This window comes from Carcharhinus amblyrhynchos, chromosome 8 (assembly GCF_965287045.1).
Source record: "Carcharhinus amblyrhynchos chromosome 8, sCarAmb.v2.hapA, whole genome shotgun sequence".
NCBI classification, from domain to species: domain Eukaryota; kingdom Metazoa; phylum Chordata; class Chondrichthyes; order Carcharhiniformes; family Carcharhinidae; genus Carcharhinus; species Carcharhinus amblyrhynchos.
In genome coordinates, this window is record NC_137331.1 from 122,454,660 (window position 1) to 122,478,869 (window position 24,210).

Genomic DNA, 24,210 nt, shown 5'->3' on the forward strand with positions numbered 1-24,210 from the left:
GGAGCACCCGGAGGAAACCCATGCAGACACGGGGAGAATGTGTAGATTCCGCGCAGACAGTGACCCAAGCCGAGAATCGAACCTGGGTCCCTGGCACTGCGAGATAGCAGTGCTAACCACTGTGCCACCGTGCCGGCCCAAATACCTCCTTTTATTCAGGATTACCTGAAGTCCCAGCGGTGGCCACCGCTCACAGCTGTTGCTGCAGGGGCAACAAAGCTTCAAACCAAGCTGAACTCATGTCGCCAAGAGTGGGGCAACTAAAATTGGAAATGGCCCAGGGAGCAGGAATGTAGGAGGCCCGACATGTCGAGGGGGGAGGCTGGAGAAGGTTACGGAGCTGGGGAGGAGCAGGGCCATGGAGAAGGATTTGAAAAACAAGCCTGAGAGTTTTAAGCTGTGAGGCATTGCTAGTCTGAGTTAATGTAGGTCAGAGTTTTAATTATGGACTCAGACAGACCTCGGAGGGAAAGTATGTTTATAACTAACTGAGTTGCTTTCTATAGAGAAGGAGGGTACAATTAGAAGGGACTGTTACAGATCATTACTGGGAAAAGAAAGGCCAAGAAAACGGTAAAGGCATTGAGAATAAGGAACAGCAATGAACGCAGAGAGTAGAGTCCTACAGTGCAGAAAAGGCCATTCAGCCCATCGAGACTGCACCAACAATAACTACCACTAAAAGCTAATCCCATTTTCCTGAACTCATCCCATATCCTTGACTGTTATGATGCTGCCTAATTAATCCGGAATGTTGTCCCCGCACACTGGCACCATTGTCATAATTGGGAAGTTGGTTTTGCAATAGTACCCAGAACCTTCTAAAGAAAGATAGAGTACAGAGGACATTTAGAGTCAGAGAGGCATACAGTGATGGAGCAATAGAGCATGGAAACAGGCCCTTCAGCCCAACCAGTCCATGCTGACCCTGGTGCCCTCCCAGCTAGTCCCAATTGCCCATGTTTGGCCCATTCCCCTCTAATTCTTTCCCCTCTGTGTACTTATCCAAACGCTTTTTGAGTGTCGCTATTAAAGCTGCCTCAACCACTTCCCCTGGCAGCTCATTCCATACACGCACCACCCTTTGCGTGAAGAAGTTGCCCCTCTCACCTTCAACATACGCCCTCTGGTTTTCAATTCCGCTACCCTGGGAAAAAAAGCAATGGGTGGGATTTTCCACAATCGCTCTCCGTGAAACTGGAATATCCTGCCTGAGGTCGATGGACCTTTCCATGGTCCGCCCCTCACCCGGTCTGATTCCTGTGGCAGGCGGAATGGGGAAATTTGCCCCTACGTGCGTTCATCCTCTCTATGCCCCTCATTATTTTGTACACCTTCATTCACCTATGTTCTAAGGAGTAAAGTCCCAGCCCGGCCAACTGCTCCTGATAACTCAGGCCCACTAATCCTGGTAACATCCTAGTAAACCTTCTCTGCACTCTCTCCAGTTAATCAATGTCTTTCCTATAACACGGTGTTATATACACAATACTCCAAGTGTGGCCTCACCAACCACTTGTACAATTGTAACGTTGGGCAGGATTTTATGCCCTCGCTTGTCCCAAAATCAGCTCAACGGACCTTCTCGTGCTCCACCCCTCACCCGTTCCAATTCCCGTAGCAGAAAGGGAGATAACATTCCAGCCATGGTGGGGCTGTATGGTGGCACAGTGGTTAGCACTGCTGCTTCACAGCTCCAGGGTCCTGGGTTCGATTCCCGGCTCAGGTCACTGTCTGTGTGGAGTTTGCACATTCTCCCCATGTCTGCGTGGGTTTCCTCCGGGTGCTCCGGTTTCCTCCCACAGTCCAAAAGATGTGTGGGTTAGGTTGATTGGCCATGCTAAGAAATTGCCCCTTAGTGTCTAGGGATGCGTAGGTTGGAGGGATTAGTGGGTATAGTATATAGGGATGAGGTTAGGGCCTGGGTGGGATTATGTTACAGAGGAGATGTCAGGGGTAAGTTTCTCACTCAGAGGGTGGTGAGTGAGTGGAATTGGCTGCCGTTGGTGGTGGTAGAGGCGAACTCGCTGGGGTCTTTTAAAAGACTTCTGGATGAGTACATGAGATGTAATGGGATTGAGAATTATAGGTAGTTCCAAGGCCTGGTAGGTATGGATATGATCGGCGCAACTTGTGGGCCAAAGGGTCTGTTTGTGCTGTAGTGTTCTATGTTCTATGTTCGGCACAGACTCGATGGGCCAAAGGGCCTCTTTCTGCACTGTAGGATTCTATGATTCTAACTCCTATACTCAGTGCCCTGAAGGCCAGTGTGTTAAGTGCCTTCTTCACCGCCCTGTGATGCCACCTTCAATGAACCAGCTACTTGTAGTCCTAGATCCCTCTGTTCCTCAACACTCCCCATGGCCCTACCATTTATTGTATGGGTTCTTACCCTGGTTTAACTTTCCACGTTGCGACGTACCTGTTGGAACATGCGTGCAAGGCTTTCTACCGATACCGAGAGCTCACGCAAGATATGGTGATCACATCAATCTGAGATAAAGCTGAATGTTGGCATGGAAACTGTTTACCTTTGGATTTAGTGGGCTAATGTTAACAAAGAGGGCTTGTACAAACCACTGTTCATTGACCTTTTTGTTCACGTTTCGCTTGGAGCTTGAGAGAAGGAGCAGTCAAGCTGTGTAGGAGGTCCATGACTAACCTCACAGCAGGCCCATGAAAATCTCTGAGCCACCTCAGCTTATTTTAACTTATAATCAAAGTTTCTGAGGAGAAAATGATTGTAGATTACGTCAGGAGTGCACTGTTAGCCAGGCTAAGGTTAAAAATAAGATCTGTGTAAGTATCCATAAATAAATAAGCATTCGCTTCGCGTTTCTCCCTGATCTGCATTTATTTGCCGAGAATAAAATTAGTGATAGCGCCGTGTAGAGAAGGTGTCATGACTTGTGGGGGCAGTCCAAAACCAGGAGCCATTAATGGTTTTAAATTTCTTTTACACATGTAAATGCCGCTGACTGGGCCTGCGTTTACTGCCAATCCCTAACTGCCCTCGATTTCAGAATGCAGTTGATTTGTAGAATCCCTGCAGCGCAGAAGAAAAGCTATTCAAAGAACAGCATAGGAACAGGCCCTTCGGCCCTCCAAGCCTGCACTGACCATGCTGCCTGACTGAACTAAAAACCCCCTACCCTACAGTGCAGAAAGAGGCCCTTCGGCCCATCGAGTCAGCACCGAACGCAGTCCCACCCAGGCCCCTACACTATACCCACTAATCTCCACCAGCCTGGACACTAAGGGGCAACTTCTTAGCATGGCCAATCAACCTAACCCGCACATCTTTGGACTGTGGGAGGAAACCGGAGTACCCGGAGGAAACCCACGCAGACACGAGGAGAATGTGCAAACTCCACACAGACAGTGACCCGAGAATTGAACCCAGGACCCTGGAGCTGTGAAGCAGCAGTGCTAACCACTGTGCTACCATGCCTTCCTACCCTAGCTCTCTATTCCCATCCTATTCATATATTTGTCAATTCACCCCTTAAAAGCCACTACCGTATCTGCTTCCACTGCCTCCCCCGGCAATGAGTTCCAGGCACCCTCCACCCTCTGTGTAAAAAATCTGCCTCGTACATCTCCCTTAAACCTCGCCCCTCGCACCTTAAACCTGTGCCCCCTAGTAATTGATGCTTCCACCCTGGGGAAAATTCGGCCCATCAAGTCTGCACTGACAACAATCCCACCCAGGCTCTATCCCCGTAACTCCTACTAACCCACTTGATATCAAGGGGTAATTCAGCACGGCCAATCAGCCTAACCTGCACATCTTTGGACTGTGGGAGGAAACTGGAGCACCTGGAGAAAAACCACGCAGACACTGGGAGAATGTGCAAACTCCACATGTAGTCACCTGAGGCCGGATTTGAATGTGGAGTCGCTGGAGATTTGAGGCAGCAGTGTTAACCACTGTGCCGAGGGTCACCTGTAGGCCACACCAGAGGAGGAAGGCATATTTCCTTCCCTAAAGGACATCAGCGAACTAGATGGATTTCTTCCAACAATGGTTTCATACTAAACATAAAACTTTTAATTCTAGATTTTTATTGAACTCAAATTTCACCATCTGCCTGCTGTGCTGGGTCCTTGGAGCTTTACCCTGGGGCTCTGAATTGTTAGTCCAGTGACAATACCACTAGACCACAGCCATCCCACCAATCCAACAAGGAAAAACTTAACAGAGTGGTGAAAATGTGGAAGCTGTTAGCACGGGGAGGTGTTTGAGGTGACCAACGCATTTTGATTTGATTTGATTTGATTTATTATTGTCACATGTACGGGGGTACATTGAAAAGTATAGTCTGGGAATCTCCCCAAAAAATTCTAAGCCCCCAACATGCAGGGAAATGGGAGTAAATCCCATTGGTTTTTGTAGTGTGATTTCCAGAATGAATTTCCGAGTCTCTGTGCATCACAGAGTGCCTGAGCGTGACTCAGCCTGGAAATCATGGGGCGGGGCCTATTCCCACTCGAGAGGCCGGCGGCATCGCGCTGAGTGCGCCATCGCGCGTGCGCTGATCTGTCAGAGTGGAGATCGGCACATGTGCAGTGGCCTCCCCCCCCCCACTCACTGCCAACATCCAGACCACTGGCCAGCCCCACACACCCCAACCCCAATCACTGGCCTCCTGGACTTCCCTGGGCCAGCCCCTATGTCATTCCCCTCCCCTCCCCCACCCACCCCAGCTAGCCCCAGTCTCCCTGTCTCCCCCAGCCTGCTCCGTCCCCCCCCCAAGTCCCAATCTTGATGACCAGCCCAGATGTCCTCCGACCCACCACCAGCCAGCCCTGATCTCCCCTCACACAATACCTGTGGGGCAGCACAGGGGTTAGCGCTGCTGTCTCACAGCACCAGGGATCCGGGTTTCAATTTCGGCTTGGGTCACTGTCTGTGTGGAGTTTGTACATCCTCTTCATGTCTCCGGGTGCTCCGGTTCCCTCCCGCAGTCTGAAGGAGGTGCTGGTTAGGGTGCATTGGCCGTGCTAAATTCTCCCCCAGTGTACCCGAACAGGCGCCGCATTGTGGCACTGAGGAATTTCACAGTAGCTTCACCGCAGTGTTAATGTAAGCGTACCTGTGACTAATAAATAAACTTTACTCTTTACTTTGCAACACCACCACCCCCACCCCCACCCCTGCACCTCCCAATGACCAGCCTTGACACTCCCCCTCACACCCACCCCCCCCCCCATGGCCAGCCCCAATCACCCTCACTCCCTCCCTACCCCACCAATCCTGATTGTAGGGTGGCAGCGGATCGCACCCCCACCCCCCCCACTCCAGTAGGCCCTGCCCCCTTCTTACAAGAAATAATACTTTTCACTGTGTACTAACACACGTGACAATAGTACATCAAATCAGATCAAAATCAAAAGATTTTATGATTCGCGGAATTATTCTAAAGCGATCTGTAGACGGTACACACTGCGGACATTTGTCCCCCCCTCTCCCCACCCCACCCAACCTCCGCAAAGAGGCTTACAACCAGGAATAAGCTGTCTTGATCAGCTTGGCGACTGGTAAGGCTTTCCTGGAAGTGCGAATGTCTGGGATGACGGGAGAGGTCTGTGGTACAGTGTAACAAGCACAAAGAGGCTTCGCAAACACAATTCCGAAACAATGGGGGCTTGTTTCGTGCGAGGATGCCCGGGATCGCACCAGACGCAGTAAATACGGGTTACAAGAGATTGCACTGTTTAAACACAAGAATTGTGATTGACTTGAGCCCAGCGAGTTAAAGATTGATGGGATTGAGTTAAGGGGCAGCACGGTAAACGCATGAATACAGAAGATGTGCCCGAGGGGGAGAGTGCGACTGGCTGGCCCTCTGCAAGGGCCTTTCATACAGACAGCTGTTAATCTGAATACACTCATTCCCAACATATGAGGCATCAATCCCCGTGCAACTACACAGCTTGTAGAACCAGAGCATGGTTACAGTACCAAAGGAGGCCACTCAGCCTGCGGGCTCTGTGCTGGCCCTCTGAAAGAACAATTTCGCTCCCCCGCTCTTTATCAAAGAACAAAGGACAAAACAGCCCGGGAAACAGGCCCCTGGGCCCAACGAGCCCACGCCGCCATTTTAACATTATGAGTCCCCCCTCCACCCATGATCCCATCAGAATATCGGCCAATTCCATTTTGTTTCCTACACTGGGGCAACATCTTTGCTTTGTTGTTCTGTATTCATGGTATGTGAGAGTCGCTGGCTGGGCCATCATTTATTGCCCATCCCTAATTGCCTCTTGAACTGAGTAGCTTGCCATTTAATCTGATTTGATTTGATTTATTATTGTCACATGTATTAGTGTGCAGTGAAAAGTATTGTTTCTTGCGCACTATACATACAGAGCATACCATTCATAGAGAAGGAAAGGGGAGAGTGCAGAATGTACTGTTACAGTCATAGCGAGGGTGTAGAGAAAGATCAGCTTAGTGCGAGGTAGGTCCATTCAAAAGTCTGACAGCAGCGGGGAAGAAGCTGTTCTTGAGTCGGTTGGTACGTGACCTCAGACTTTTGTAGTGTACAGAGAGGAGAAGGAATGGAGATGGTGCAGGATATAATGTTACAGTCATCGCTAGAGTGTAGAGGAAGATCAATCTAATGGGACAGCACGGTGGCAGAGTGGTTAGCACTGCTGCTTCACAGTGCCAGGGACCCGGGTTCGATCCCCGGCTAGAGTCACTGTCTGTGTGGAGTTTGCATGTTCTCCCTGTGTCTGCGTGGGTTTCCTCCGGGTGCTCCGGTTTCCTCCCACAGTCCAAAGGTGTGTAGATTAGATGGATTGGCCATGCTAGCGTCAAGGGGAACTAGCTAGGGTAAACGTATGGGGTTATGGGTACAGGGCCTGCTCGGGATTGTGATCGGTACCAACTTGATGAACCGAATGGCCTCCTTCCACACTGTAGGGAATACATACGGTAGGTCCATTTAAAAGTCTGATAGCAGCAGGGAAGAAGCTGTTATTGAGTCACTAGCCATTTCAGGGAGAGCTAAGAGTCAACCACTTTGCTGTGGCTCTGGAATCACATGTAGGCCAGAACGGGTAAGGACAGCAGATTTCCTTCCCTAAAGGACATTAGTGAACCAGATGGGTTTTTCTGACAATCGACAATGGTTTCAGGGTCATCAATTTGACTTTTTATACCAGTCTTGCAGTCTTGGGCCCCACCGGACGCAAAGAGAACAATGTGCATTGACGTAGCATGTTTGATACAACAAAATTCCTTCATGGGAACATTGTTGCGAACTTGGCGTTTGTAAAACTGTCTGATAAAAAGGTGGAGATTTTTTCTGTACTTAGAGTACACAGACTGAAATATTGTGTTGAGAGTCCAGGCAGTACAGACTGTTTTTGAATTTTACCCGATCAGCTTAAACAGGGCACTAAGCTATCAGCAGCCTATTAGATTTGAATTTGATGTTTCGGTAACATGAGAATCAATCTTATTGTGTGGACGTTGGGATGTCATCAGGGGTATAAGAGACAGTTCTTAGCTTCAGAAAGACACAGCAGTAATTGTCTTCTGCCAGCATAACAGCCGCATTAATATCTCAAAAGAAAACATCATCTCGACAGTGGAAGCAAAGAAGAAAGAAGATGGAAGGTTCCAAAAGATAAAACCTGGTTGTACTTTGACAGTGACTAAAAAGTTCTATTTTTCTGTTACTAGGTGGAAATTGGATTTATCTCACAGCATTTTATTAGGATAGTGTTTTATTTGGTTTGTTAAGAGTTTAGTTAACCTGTTCACTGTTAGTTAGATAAATAAAGTGTTGATTTTACTGAGCAACTTTCAGATGATTATTTTGATTTAACTACTACAAGTTGCTGAAGAGCAGATTGTACTATTTATCACACGCATTTTAACAGATTATGAAGCGAGGTACACCTCTTTGTGTGGTTAGGTATTAGTTCTCAGAGACAGGATCAACCTCTTCTTTATAACAACATCATAAAGCAAAATATAGCACGGATCCATGTCAACAATATTAGTCATGATGTGGGGATGCCGGCGTTGGACTGGGGTAAACACAGTAAGAAGTCTCACAGCACCAGGTTAAAGTCCAACAGGTTTATTTGCTGGCAAAAGCAACTAATTTGCAACCAAATAAACCTGTTGGACTTTAACCTGCTGATGTGAGACTTCTTACTGACAATATTAGGGTCAGGTGATCAGAAGTGTGGCCAAAAAGGAGAATTTTAAAGGGGGAAAGTGAGGCAGAGAGAGGGAGAGATGCAGGGGGAGGCGGTGTCCAGAGACACAGCAACTGGTGAAGCAGCTGTAGGCACAGCCACTAATGGTGCAGCAAATACACGCCAGGATACACAAGAGGCCCAAATTAGAGGAACGCAGAGGCTTTGAAGGGTGGTGGCGCTGGAGGAGGTTACAGACATATGGAGGGAATGGGGCTGAGGAATATTTCCACCCAGGTGAGACACCAGAAGCTTGACTACAAAATCTAGGCCCACACTACTAATGCAGTACGTCCGTTGCAAGTGGATGTAACCGTTCCCAGGATCCCGTTTTGAAGAGGGACATGGGCAGTTCTCCCCAGTGTTCTCGAGCCAGTTTTTATCTCTCAACCATCATCTCTTCAACCCATCAACTCATTGCTGTTTGTGGGAGCTTGCTGTGCATGGAATTGGACGCTGCACATCGCAGGTTACAACAGTGACTACACTTGTAAAGCACTTCATTGCACTTACAGCCAGTCCAGCAGATGGGAAAGGCGCTATAGAAATGTAATTTTGTTCCCTCAGGAAGCACCCTGGCAAATAAAATGGCTGCCACGCTTTGCCTTGGGAGGAACAGAAACAGAAAATGGTGGACAATCTCAGCAGGTCTGACAGCATCTGTGGAGAGAGAACAGAGCCAACATTTAGAGTATGGATGACCCTTTGTCAGAGCTGCTTGGGAGTGTTTAGTTTATTCATTAGAGTCACAAGTAGGTTTACATTAACACTGCGATGAAGTTACTGTGAAAATCCTCTAGTCGCCCGGTGCAAGTTTGGGTACACTGAGGGAGAATTTAGCACGGCCAACGCACCCTAACCAGCACGTCTTTCTGACTGCGGGAGGGGACCGGAGCACCCGGAGGAAACCCACGCAGGCACGGGGAGAATGTGCAGTCTCCACACAGACCGAGCTGGGAATCGAACCCGGATCCCTGTTGCTGTGAGGCAGCAGTGCTAACCCACTGCGCTGCCCCACCCACGCAAGGCGAGTAAATTGGGGCCGTGCTCTCTGGAGTTTAAGAGGAATGAGCGGCGATCTCATCAAAGCGCGCCAAATTCCTGGAGATGTTGAGGGGGTGAAACGCTGAAAGGTAGATCCCCCCGGTCGGAGACTCTCGGGCCCAAATTTCCCCCTCCCTGCTCGCCACTGTAATCGTAGCAGGCGGGTCGCGGACAATGTGAGGACCCATTGACAATCGGATGGGAATTCCCAGCCTTTAGAGCAGCGCAGCCGGAGAATTCCGGCCCTCAGATTCAGACTCCGGATTAAGGGGTTGACCACTCCGGGTTGAGATGAGGAAAAATGTTTTCGACTCGGGGGGGGGGGCGTGGTTTGTGGACCTTTTGATTTGAGCCGCCTGCCTGAGCTGTGGGTGATGGAGCGCAATCCAGGCTGAGACTTTGATGGATACTGGAAAAAAACTCAGTGGGTCTCGCAGATCCGTGGAGCGGGAAACACAGGCAGTGGGAGCGACTCTCCCATTCTCAGCTGCAAATTCTCCAGCCGTTTCGGGCAAACATGTGCCGGCTATTTCGTGGGATTTGTTCCCGACACACGCGCGTTTCCCAGAGCCGGGGAACAGTCACGGTTGGGGCCGTGCTGGGAAGCCGGCAGAAAGTCAGGTAAGTGACTTTAAACCTCTTCTTTTTAAAATGTATTTTAAATCTATTTTGCGCGTCATTATCCGCCCAGCACACAACTCGTCTCCCACCCTGTCAGGGATATTTCATTCCGGCGGGGTTTAGAGCAGCTCGTCACATTCCGGGGACTAGCCGGAGGGAAGGAGGAGCAACTGGGGCGCCCCTCCCAACGCCCCCCCCACCACCCACCACCCACCCCCCCCCAGGGACCAGGCAGTGGGGAGGTGATCCCTTTCGATACTGCCCAAGGGACAAAGCACCCATGACCAGGGAGCACCTTGGCACTGCCCACCAGGCATTGAGCAGTGGTTGGGATCTGACCCTGGGGGGAGTCAGCGTCGGGGCGCTCTGGGGCAGGAGAGTTAGGGCTGGCCCAGGAATTATTGTGGGGGTTTTGACCGGGGAGGGTTGCTGGAGGGGCAGCACTGCGGGGTGGGGGGGGAGGTTCCTGGCTGGCCAGCAAACAGAGAGTGTGGCAGATCGGGGCCACTGTGCGTGCGCAGGGTTCCAGGACTGTCAGACTCCAGCACGGACAGGCCCCGTCCTATCTGGGTTTTTATTGAGATTCGCGACTGAGACCCCTGCAGTGCACAGAGTGCGGAGATTCAGGTCTGAATCTGTACTGGGATAACAGGCGGGATTTAGAACAGTCTTCTCATCATTTCAGCACTGTTGGGAGAATCGCCCCCAGTGTTTCGAGTCCGTGACTCTCCTACAGAACTGCTGTATTTTGCTTTGGAGATTGAGAGTTTTTGGGGTCTCAGCGAATCGAGGGGTAGCAGTGGGATACCCCTTGATGTGGAACATTAGTCGTAACCATCCTGCACAGCAGAATGGGACAGTGGTTAGCACGGCTGCCTCTCAGCGCCAGGGACCCAGGTTCAATTCCAGCCTGTGGAGTTCGCACGCTCTCCCCGTGTCTGTGTGGGTTTCCTTCGGGTGCTCCAGTTTCCTCCCCCCAGTCTGAAAGACGCGCTGGTTAGGTTTATTAGCTGTGCTAAATTACCCTCTAGAGTGCCGAGATTGGTGGGGTAAATGTGTGGGGTTACAGGGATAGGGTGTGGGTGGGTCTGGGTAAGATGCTTTGTCGGAGAGTCTGTGCAGACTCGATGGGCCAAATAGAATATAGAACATTTCAGCGCAGTACAGGCCCTTCGGCCCTCGATGTTGCGCCAACCTGTAAAACCAATCTAATGACCCTCTAACCTACACTATTCCAATATTATCCATATGCCTATCCACTGACCATTTGAACACCCTTAAAGTTGGCGAGTCCACAACTGCTGCAGGCAGGGCACTCCACACCCTGTCTACCCTCTGAGTAAAGATGGCCTCCTTCTGTACTGCAAGGGATCTATGGATACTGAAGGTCGGAGAAGGCTTGAGGAGCCGAATGGCTTGTTCCTACTTCTTACGTTGGAAGAGGGTAAGTTCCAGTGCCTTCTGTGTCGGAATTAATTCTGCTGCAAAATCACTGAGGAGAATTTTTCTTTGCTGAAGCTTCACAACTCGCACTGCAAGCATCACCTGGCAATGTAGGAAGTGTGGTACGAGGTGCCTTACTCTCACACAGTCAGGAACATCCTGACAACCAGATCGAGGTTCCTCACAGATTGTCACCATCGTTGGCACCATCAGACAAGATGCGGGGTACACCATGCCCGTTCATCTCCATTCCAATAAATCTCAAACAGTTAGCAGCTGGAGAGGAAGAGAGCTTAAACTGTTCTCTGGGAACCAGTCCAATCCCAGGATGTGTGTGGGATGCACCAGCAACAACTCCCAGCTGCCAATACCCTCCCGGATGAGTTCACCGGCTAGGTACCAAATTTCCTCGCAGCCTCCATTTCAGGTACGTGTTGAGATGAGAAATATCCCACCTGCGGGAATCGGAGCTGTGGCCAGCATGGAGAATTCCCACGTTGCAATGAAGATGAAAAGTAAGCCTCGCATTTCCCTAAAACCAGGTTAAAGTCCAACAGGTTTATTTGGACTCACGAGCTTTCGGAGAACATAATAAGAACATAAGAAATAGGAGCAGGAGTAGGCCATCTAGCCCTTCGAGCCTGCCCCGCCATTCAATAAGATCATGGCTGATCTGAAGTGGATCAGTTCCACTTTCCCGCTTTCTCCCCATAACCCTTAATCCCCTTGTCTGTCAAAAACCTATCTACCTGTGACTTAAATATATTTAGTGAGGCAGCCTCCATCACTTCAACGGGCAGAGAATTCCAGAGATTCACCACCCTTTGAGTGAAGAAGTTCCTCCTCAACTCTGATCTAAGCTGCCCACCCCTTATCTTGAGGCTGTGCCCTCTAGTCCTGCTATCCTTTCTAAGTGGGAAGAATCTCTCTACCTCTACCCTATCCACCCCCTTCATTATCTTATACGGAGCGCTGCTCCTTCATCAGCTCATCACATCTCAGAGCAGCGTTCCAAAAACTCATGGTCCCAAATAAACCTGTTGGACTTTAACCTGATGTTGTGAGACTTCTTACCTTGCCCACCCCAGTCCAATGCCGGCATCTCCACACCATCCCTAAAACCAAAAGAGAAAATGCTGGAAAATCTCAGCAGGTCAGGCAGCATCTGTACAGAGAGAAAAGAGTTAACGTTTTGAGTCCAGGTGACCTTTTATCAAAGCTAAAAGGCAAAGAAAGTGGGAGATATTTACACAGCAGGGGGAGGGAATGGAAGATGAGTCATAGCCACAGAGACCAGGGGAAAGGCTGCTAATGGCAGCCCGTAGAGAGAATAGAGGGTGTGAATGGCCAAACAGCAGAGAAACTGGAATCAACAAGTAAACTGTTCTAAGCACCTTCTGATCTCTCTATGGGCTGCCATTAGCAGCCTTTCCCCTGGTCTCTGTGGCTATGACTCACCTTCCATTCCCTCTCCCTGCAGTATAAATATCTCCCACTTTCTCTGCCTTTTAGCTTCGACAAAAGGGTCGTCTGGACTCGAAACCTCAGCTCTTTTCTCTCCGTACAGCTGCTGCCAGACCCGCTGAGATTTTCCAGCAGGTTGGTTTCAGATTCCGGCATCTGCAGTAATTTGCTTTTGCCTCACGCTTCTCGTCAAGTTTGTGCTTTTTAGACATCCCCAAAGCAACTTGCAGCCATTGAGGTTCTTTCCGAAAGGAAGGCCTCGATCTCGTGGTCCGGTTAGACGGCAGAGTAAACCCCATAACGGCTGCGAAATCTCCTGAGCTGTGAAAAGGGGATCGGCTGTGGCGAGATCCCAGTTTGAAAGCTTCCTGCCCCACGCCTGTGACATAATCACGCCAAGAAAAAACTCACTCCCCGCAATTCACCACTGGTTTTCCAAAGCGAAAACCAGTCATGACGACCCAGTATGGGGCGCAAATACGCCTCTAGGCCCCGGGGCACTGGGGAGTCAAGGCTGAGCATCGGCCCCTGGCCAAGGGGGCAATGCCAAGCAGGCGCATGAGAGGGCACTGCGAAGGGGGCACGTGAAGAGGGAGTGTCTAAGGAGATCTGGCCCCCACCTCCAATGGGGACTCTGGGTTCCCCTTATGTATGGTAGAGGGGGAGGGAAAAATCCCGATGCTTGGGAAGTGTGAGGGTAAAATTCATGTGGGATCTTGATCTCCGTGGGGGTCCTGATCTCCTTGGGTAGGGGAGTGGGGGCCTTATATTTAACTTCCAGATTGGGACACCTTTTAAAAAGACTCAAATTTTGGCTCTACTTTCTCTCCAAGAGATGCTGCCAGATTTGCTGAGACTTTCCAGTATTTTCTTCCTTCCTTTCAGCTTTCTCTGCTCGAAGAAAAACAACCCCAGCCTCACCAATTTCTCCTCTTGGTAAAACGCTCCATCCCAAGGCAGCATCCCGGTGAATCTCCTCTGCAACCCCCTCCAGTGCAATCACATCCTTCCGATAATGTGGTGACCGGAACTGCAGACATCATTCCAGCTAACAAGCGTTAGTACGGCTGCCTCACGGCGCCAGGGACCTGGGTTCGATCCCCAACTCGGGTCACTGTCTGTGTGGAGTCTGCACGTCCTCCCCTGTGTCTGCGTGGGTTTCCTCCGGGTGCTCCGGTTTCCTCCCGTAGTCCAAAAGACGCGCTGGTTAGGTGAATTAGCCATGCTAAATTCTCCCTTAGTGTTCCCGAACAGGACCCATAGTCCTGGATGTTGTGATGTGCCAAGCAGTCATCCAGGTACTTTTTAAAGGGTGTGAGGCATCCCACCCCCACCACCCTCCTGGGCCCTCCACCACACTCCAGACCCTCACCACCCTCTGGGTAAAAAGGTTTTTCCTCAAATCCCCTCTCAATTTCCCAACCTCCCTAATTGTGACTAATAAATAAACTTTGAAACTTCTAAAGAGCTCCTCAGAATGTAGCCAATTTGCAAAACAAGATCTCACAAACAGGAATGATGAGATCATCTGCTTTTGTGATGCTGGTTGGGTGTTAGGTATTAACACAGTAAAAAGTCTGACTACACCAGGTTTTAGCCCAACCGATTTATTTGATAATAGACTCACAAGCTTTCGGGGTTAGCCCCTTCGTTAGGTATTAGCCAGGACACAGAAGAGCGCTCACACTGTTGTCATTGCTGAAGACGCTGGCTGCAATCTTCTGCGCCCACCTGAGAAATTAGCAGAACAGTGGTTTAACATCTCATACAAAAGACAGCATCTCTGACAGTGCTGCACTCCCTCAGGACAGCTCTAGCATGTGTTTAAGTCCAAAAGTAGGACTTGAACACAGAACCTTTCAGCAAAATTCAACTTTTGCATAATCCAAGAAGAGGGAAGTCTCAGGAGTAAGAATGACTGAATGATATGGTGGATATAAAGTCATAGAGATAATACAGCATGGAAATAGGCCCTTCAGCCCAACACGTCCATGCTGCCCCTGTTTTAAAACCCCGAAGTTAGCCTCAATTGCCCGCATTTGGTCCATATCCCTCTATACCCATCTTACCCATGTAGCTGTCTAAATGCTCATTAAAAGGCAAAATTGTACGCACCTCTACTACTACCTCTGGCAGCTTGTTCCAGACACTCACCACCCTCTGTGTAAAAACATTGTCCCTCTGGGCACTTTTGTGTCTCTCCCCTCTCACCTTAAACTTATGCTCTCTAGTTTTAGACTCCCCTACCTTTGGGAAAAGATATTGACTATCTAGCTGATCTGTGCCCCTCACTATTTTACAGACCTCTATAAGGTCACCCCTCAGCCTTCTACACTCCAGAGAAAAAAGTCCCAGTCTATCCAACCTATCCTTATAACTCAAAACATCAAGTCCCGGTAGCATCCTAGTAAATCTTTTCTGTACTCTTTCTAGTTCAATAATATCCTTTCTATAATAGGGTGACAAGAACTGTACACAGTATTCCAAGTGTGGCCTTACCAATGTCTTGTACAACTTCAACAGGACATCCCAACTCCTGTATTCAATGTTCTGACCAATGAAACCAAGCATGCTGAATGCCTTCTTCACCACTCTGTCCACCTGTGACTCCACTTTCAAGGAGCTATGAACATGTACCCCTAGGTCTCTTTGTTCTATAATTCTTCCCAATGCCCTACCATTACCCTTCCCAACACCCTAATCCTGGTCCTGATGGAATGCATCCCAGGATACTAAAAGAAATGGCAGGAGAAATAGCAAATGCACTAGTGGTAATTCGCTGGACTCTGGGGTGGTCCCCACAGATTGGAAAACAACAAATGTGACGCTATTGTTTAAAAAAGGAGATAGACAAAAGGTAGGTAACTATAGACTGTTTAGCTTAACGTCTGTAGTAGGGAAAATGCTTGAATCTATCATCAAGGAAGAAATAACGAGACATCTAGATATAAATTGTCTCATTAGGAAGACGCAGCATGGGTTCATGAAGGGGATGTCATGTTTGACTAATTTAGTAGAATTCTTTGAGAACATTACATGTGCAGTGGACAGTGGGGAACCTGTGGATGTGGTGTATCTGGATTTCCAGAAGGCATTTGACAAGGTGCCACACCAAAGACTGCTGCAAAAGATAAAGGTGTTACGGGTAATGTATTAGCATGGATAAATGATTGGTTAACTCACAGAAAACAAAGAGTGGGGGTAAATGGGTGTTTCTCTGTTTGGTGATCAGTGAGTAGTGGTGTGCCTCAGGGATCAGTGTTGCGACCACAATTGTTTATGATTTACATAGATGATTTGGAGTTGGGGACCGAGTGCAGTGTGTCAAAATTCACAGATGACACTAAGATAGTTGGCAGAGCAAAGTGTGCAGAGGATGCTGGAAGTCTGCAAAGGGATATAGATAGTCTAAGTGAGTGGGCGATGGTCTGGCAGATGGAGTACAATGTTGGTAAATGTGAGGTCATCCATTTTGATAGGAATAACAGCAAAATGGACTACTATTTAAATGGTAAAAAAATGCGGCATGCTGCTGTGCAGAGGGAGCTGGGTGTCCTTGTGCAGGAATCTCAAGGAGTTGGTTTGCAGGTGCAGCAGGTATTTAAGAAGGCAAATGGAATTTTGTCCTTCATTGCTAGAGGGATGGAGTTTAAAAACAGTGAGGTTATGTTCCAGCTGGATAAGGTGCTGATGAGTCCACACCTGGAGGACTGTGTACAGTTTTGGTCTCCTTACTTGAGAAAGGATATACTGGCACTGGAGGGAGTGCAGAGGAGATTCACTAGATTGATTCCAGAGTTGAGAGGGTTGGATTATGAGGGGGGACTGAGTAGACTGGGGCTATACTCATTGGAATTCAGAAGAATGAGGGGAGATCTTATAGAAACATATCAGATTATGAAGGGAATGGATAAGATAGAAGCAGGGAAGTTGTTTCCACTGGCAGGTGCAACTAGAACTAGGGGGCATGACCTCAAAAAAAGGGGAGCAGATTTAGGACTGAGTTGAGGATGAACTTCTTCACATAAAATGTTGTGAATCTGTGGAATTCCCTGCCCAGTGAAGCAGTTGAGGCTACCTCATTGAATGTTTTTAAAGCAAGGATAAATATATTTTTGAACAGTAAAGGAATTAAGGGTTATGGTGAGCGGGCGGGTAAGTGGAGCTGAGTCCACAAAAAGATCAGCCATGATCTTATTGAATGGCGGAGCAGGATCAAGGGACCAGATGGCCTACTCCTGCTCCTAGTTCTTACATTCTTATGTTCTTATGTTCATATTAACTGAGTAAGTCCTGCCAAGGTTCAATCTACCAAAATGCATCACCTCGCATTTATCTAAATTAAACGCCATCTGCCATCTGTCAGCCCATTGGCCCAATTGATCAAGTTCCCGTTGCAATCAGAGATAACTTTCTTCTTTGTCCATTATGCCACCAATCTTGGTGTCTTCTGTAAACATACTAACATGAAAAGAACAAAGAACAACACAGCACGGGAAACAGGCCCTTCGGCCCAACGAGCCCACACCACCATTTTAACATTATGAGTCCCCTCTCCACCCATCACCGTTGTCTATGCTTATGGCATTCCACATTGAGGGAAGACTAATTAAGGGACAATTTGTTACACCAATCAGCCTAACAGCACATCTTTGGGGTGTGGGAGGAAACCGGAGCACCCAGAGAAAACCCACGCAAGCACGGGGAGAATGCGCAAACTCCCACAGACACTGGCCCAAATCCATGTGTCTGCACAGCAATCAGTGATAGTCACTGAGCTGTCGTGTTGCCCAGCATCTGGCCCAGTTTAAGCGTACACTAATGACGTGAAGTACTAGGCTACTCTCGAAACATCCAAGAGCAGCCCTCGTACGACCCACCACTCAGTTAATAAGAACCTGTGGAACATAAGAATATAATATGTATGCCCCTTGTTGGACAACAAGCTGGACTGAATCACCTGTGGATTAAAAGAGAAAAACATCAATAACATGCACATCCTTATACAAACATTCAAGGGAATCCCCAGAAGCTCAAAAGTGAAACAAGTGAGCCAGAAAATATGTTGGAAGGTCCATCGGAATCAATTGATTCCCAGGGACGTCCCAAGGCTCCTGAACCTTATTTAAAACAGTCTCCTATATCCCTCCATCTCCATCCCGCTCATGTGCCTGTCTAAGTAACTCTTAAACAACTCCAGCGTGCCTGCCTCCACCACCTTGCTTGGCAGAGCATTCCATACCCCCACTACCCTCTGGGTGAAAAACCTCCCTCTAACATCCGAATTATACCTCGCCCCCCTCACCCTAACCCCGTGGCCCTTTGTAATATGCGTTTCCAATCTAGGAAAAAGCTCACCACTGTTTACTCTATCTATACCCTTCATAATCTTATACACCTCTATTAGATCTCCCCTCATTCTCCATCTTTCAAGGGAAAACAGCCCCAATTTGCCCAATCTTTCCTCATAACCCAGTCCTTCCATACCAGGCAGCATCCTGGTAAACCTCCCCTGCACTCTCTCCAGGGTCTCCACGTCTTTCCGGTAGTAAGGTGACCAGAACTGGACGCAGTACTCCAAATGCGGCCTAACCAACGCTCTGTACAACTGCAACATTAGACTCCAGCTCTTATACTCTATACTCCTTCCTATAAAGGCTAACATACCATAAGCTTTCTTCACAACCTTCTCCACCTGTACTGCCACCTTCAAAGACTTGTGCACTTGCACCCCCAGGTCCCTCTGCGTTTCTATACTCTTTATAGGTCTACCCTTTATCATATAACTCCCCCAAACATTATTTCTCCCAAAATGCATCACCTCACATTAATCAGGATTAAATTCCATTTGCCATTTATCTGCCCAATATCCCAGCCTATCTATATCCCGTTGTATTGCCGGACACTGCTCCTCACTGTCCGCCAATCCAGCCATCTTAGTGTCATCTGCAAACTTGCTGATCACACCACTTACCCCCTCTTCCAAGTCATTTATGTATGTTACAAATAGAAGAGGTCCCAGTACTGAGCCCTGAGGCACACCACTAGTGACAGACCTCCAGCTAGAAAAAGACCCCTCCTCTACTACTGTCTGTCTCCTATTACCAAGCCAGTTATCAATCCATCTAAATACCTGTCCTCCTATATTCTCATCCATATATTGGTTTCAGTCTTTTTAAAAAAACATGTTCTTTTGTTTTTATGGGCTGGGAATTCTAAAATTATTCAGAATGTCTAACACGGGAAAGCAAGAGATTCCCAAAATTCTCGATGCGAGGATGTTGATTTTTGTTTTTACTTGTGGGTGCTGCAGCTTCTAAAAATGACAAAGTTTTATTGTTAGGTGTTGGCAGAGAACGTCATTTGGTTTAAATAACTCAGAAACTGTTGAAAAGAGAGACATGTCGAAGCTTTTCATCTTGCACTCACCAGGACTCACCAGATCTCCCTTAATCTGGCGCAGCTATAATTCCCTAAATTTGCACCCCTTTACTGTGGAGTCCACAAGTTGTAGACAAAAGTCATAGGTAGAAGAAGGATTGGAATGAGGCACTCACTCAGTGTTAAAATGGGCGGTGCGGGCTTGTGGGGCCGAAGGGCCTGTTTCCTGTGCTGTGTTGTTCTTTGTTCTTTGGCAATCGTAAGAATGCCAAATTTCAAACAAATCACAGCAATTTACACCACAGCCAATTGGTTGGCGATTCAACGCTGATTTGTCAAGGAAATTACCCTGGAGAAAGAAACAGGAAACTATAAGCCAAAGCACCAGGATCATTCAAGGCCGGAACATATTCCTTTTATTTGCAGGGAATGGATTTTTTAAATTACTTTTTACAGGATGTGAGCATCGCTGGATTGGCCAGCATTGTCCTTAGTTCCATTTTAGAGGGCATTTGAGAGTCGACCACATTGCTGCGGTGTGATTTGATGTGGGTATGCCGGTGTTGGACTGGCGTAAACACAGTAAAAAGTCTGACAACACCAGGTTTTAGTCCAACCTATTTATTTGATAATATACTCACAAGCTTTCGAGGGGACTGCCTCTTTGAACCCAGGTCCCCAGGCATTTCCCTAGCTCATTGATCCAATGACAGTGTCACTGAGTCTCCACCTCCCCTGTACTGCCCAGCAGCGAAACAAAGTTCATTTATGAGTGCTGCAAGTAGGCTTACATTAACACTGCAATGAAGTAACTGTGAAAATCCCCTAGATGCCACACTCCTGCGCCTGCTCGGGTACACTCAGGGTCAACTTGGCATGGCCAATGCAACCCTAACCGGCAGGTTTCTCGGACAGTGGGAGTAAACCCCCGCAGACGCCGGGAGAGTGTGCAGACTCCGCACTGATGGTGACCCAATCCGGGATTTGAACCCGGGTCCCTGTGGAGCAGCAGTGCTAACCACTGTTGCCGCCCTGCTGCCCATGTTCACGTAAACCTCCACGCAGTTGATCGCTGCAGTTCCATTGTGACAGTGACTGTTTGAGTAGGAACAAAATCACTCAGAAAAGTCAGACATTCCGACAATTTTATTAGTGCTCTGCCAATTCTGAAAGAAAACTGGCATTTTTCCCATTTTTGGTGGAAGCAACAATTTAAGGCTTTGAAATGGATTTCTTTCGATGCAAACATCCTCCCACAGAGAAAATGTACAAAACTCCAACAATGTTATGGGGGCTGTGATTATAATGGCTTCATGTATAATACATTTCTTACATTTGAAGAGATGTTTTATCTGCTATTTATTTTCTTGAATACAATCCTCTCACAGTCAGCAATCTGTGTCAACTGATCTTGCTGTCAGAGGGATTTCCATTGCTTTATGTATTTCTTTGTCATGTTATGTAGGGGCGTGGGGTTGTTATACTGTTTACCTGTTTCCAAACCACAACGGCCTCACGCTCCTCAGTAACTTGACGGAATTATAGAATAAATTGTGTAAGCTCAGAAGGAAGCCATTGGGCACAGCTCGATGTTACGCTCCCCGCCCAACCCCCCACTCTGTCTCACAGGTTTTGTGTTGGCCGGGGGGGGGCGAAGGGGGTGGGGGCGGGGGCATCCGATTGCGTGGATGGGGTTCTCTGTGGAACCCAGCTCACTCTGACCCAGACGTAATTTTACAGTGGGACATACAGGGCCAGGGATGGCAAGCCCGTCCTCTTTTCTATTCATTCAAAGGCCATGGGTGTCACTGGCTAGGCCAGCATTTATTGACCATCCCCAGTTGCCCCTTGAGAAGGTGGTGGGGAGCTGCCTTCTTGAATCGCTGCGGTCCACGTGCTGTGGGTTGACCCACAAAGCCGTTAAGGACGGAATTCCAGGATTTTGACCCAGTGACTGCGAAGGAACGGTGATATATTTCCAAGTCAGGATGGTGAGTGCCTTGGAGGGCAACTTGCAGGTGGTGATGTTCCCATGTATCTGCTGCCCTTGTCCTTCTAGATGGAAGTGGTCGTGGGTTTGGAAGGTGCTGTCTAAGGATCTTTAGTGAATTACTGCAGTGCATCTTGTGGATGGTATACACTGCTGACAGCATCAGTGGTGGAGGGAGTGGATATTTATGGTGATTTGCCCCAGTTAAGGCCCTTAAGTGACCGCTTAATGGCATTTTCCCATCTTCAGGCTGGTGAGTACAAGATAAATCAGGGTGGGAAATAGGAAGTTTCATCTTGACCTCTGCTGAAACCACGTTGACTCATTGGCATCAGGTCCTGGTCAAGACGCAGCACCAAGTGGATCAGGAGGATCCTGACAAAGGATCCTGCACATCCAAAGATGTGCAATTTGGTGGATTGGCCATGCTAAATTGCCCCTTAGTGTCCAAAGATGTACAGGTTAGGCAAATTGACCATGTTAAGTTGCCTCTTAGTGTCCAAAGATGTGCAGGTTATGTGGATTGGCCATGCTAGATTGCCCCTTAGTGTGCAAAGATGTACAGGTTAGGCAAATTGACCATGTTAAATTGCCTCTTAGTGTCCAAAGATGTGCAGGTTATGTGGATTGGCCATGCTAGATTGCCCCTTAATGTCCAAAGGTGTGTAGGTTAGATGGATTGGGCATGCTAAATTGCCCCTTAGTGTCCAAAGATGTGTAGGTTGGACAGATTGGCTATGCTAAACATGTAGAGTAATGGGGATAGGGTAGAGAGTGGCTAAGTATGATGTTCTTCTGGAGAGTGGATACAAACTTGATGGGCCGAATGACCTCCTGCTGCACTGTGGGGATTCTATGGATTTTCCGGATTCAGCTATATAAATGCCAGTTGTTATTATCGACAGGAAGAATGGGCTGGCTGAGTGCTGGCCTGAGAACCTTCCCACCATCCCACAAAGGATTCGACAAAACATTCGTGAAGAATTGAACAACGATGACAATTTCCCCTCTTAAAACTTCATTAAAGCCTTTAACGGTTTCATGGAGTCTTCCAAAACTGTCATCAAACCAGAAACTAATGACTTGGAAATCTAAACCAATTGTTAAATTTGCAGAATCTGCTCAGAAATGGTAATGTTTATGACTAATCTGGACGTTCAGTAGTTTCAAATCACACGTGCTGTCTACATGTTTGATCTAAATTCTTCAAACAAAAACTTTCTTTTCACTCTCTTCACCACTCGTCCATTTTTTTCTAAGAAAAGCACTGACCGTTTTCCCCATCCTCCTCCAAACCGACTCTGCCTACACTTTCTGCTGTCTTGGAAAAGCAGCCAGCATAATTGAGGGACCCACGTACCATGGACATTCTCTCTTCCACCTTCTTCTGTCGGGAAAAAGATGCAAAACTCTGAGGTCACGTACCAACCGACTCGAGAGCAGCTTCTTCCCTGCTGCCATCAGACTTTTGAAGCCAAGAGTAGACAGAGTCAATGGATGGGAGGTTGGTTTCCCTGATGGATTGGGTGGCACGGTAGCACAGTGGTTAGCACTGCTGCTTCACAGCTCCAGGGTCCTGGGTTCGATTCCCAGCTCGGGTCACTGCCTGTGTGGAGTTTGCACATTCTCCTCGTGTCTGCGTGGGTTTCCTCCAGGTGCTCTGGTTTCCTCCCACAGTCCAAAGATGTGCGGGTTAGGTTGATTGGCCATGGTAAGGAACTGCCCCTTAGTATCCAGGGAAGCGTAGGTTAGAGGGATTACTGGGTATAATATATGGGGGGGTAGGGCCTGGGTGGGATTGTGTTTGGTGCAGACTTGATGGGCCGAAGAGCCTCTTTCTGCACTGTAGGGTTCTCTGATCTCTGATCCCTTCTCTCTCTGATATTCACAACCCTTTGCAGTTTCTTGCAGTCTTGAGCCATACCAAACTGTGATACACCCAGAAAGGATGCTTTCTGTGATGCATCTGTAAAAGTTGGCGACAGTCATAGTGGACATGCCAAATTTCCTTAGCCTCCTGAGAGAAGTCGATTGGTGAACTGTAGTGGATCCAGGCAGTCCAGGAGGCTGGAATTGATTCGTGCCATGACTAACCCTTCAACGCACTTCATAATGATGGATGTCAGAGCTACTGGGCGATAGTTATTAATACACGCTGCCTGGCTTTTCTTTGGTACAGGGTTGTCATTTTAAAGCAGATAGGGACCTCAGTGGGTGTAAGGAGAGGTTAAAGATTTCTGTGAATACCCCTGCCAGCCGGTCCGAGTATACCAAATACAAAAAAAGGTTTTGCCTCATGTGAGTCAAAGCTGTGAGATTAGAATGTATATTTAATTGAATGAAAAACTAATTTTAAAATAGAAATGCATTGAAAAAGAATAGAATATAACGGTAAGGAAGTACTGTTGGGACTATACGAGGCATTGGTGAGGCCGCACCTGGAATATTGTGCACAGTTTTGGTCCCCTTATCTGAGGAAAGATGTAATGACATTGGAGGCAGTTCAGAGGAGGTTCACTGGATTGATTCCAGAGATGAGGGGTTTATTGTATGAAGAGAGATTGAACAGTTTAGGCCAATTCTCACTGGAATTTTGAAGAATGAGGGGAGATCAAATTGAGGTATACAAGATGATAAAAGGTACTGATAAAGTAGACTTGGAGCGGATGCTTCCTCTTATGGGACATTCTAGGACGAGAGGTCATAGTCTTAGGATAAGGGGCAGCAAATTTAAAACAGAGTCGAGGAGAAACTATTTCTTCCAAAGGATTGTGAACCTGTGGAATTCGCTACCCCAAAATGGATGCTGGGACAGTGAGTAAATTTAAGGAGAAATTTTTTATTTGGTAATGGGTTAAAAGGGTTATGGGGAGAAGGCAGGAAAATGGGAATCAGGAGCATATAAAGTAAAGTCTATTTATTAGTTACAAGTAGGCTAATGTTGCATTACATTAACACTGTAATGAAATTACTGTGAAAATCCCCGAGCCACCACACTCCGGCACCTGTTCAGGTACAATGATGGAGAATTAAGCACAGCCAATGCA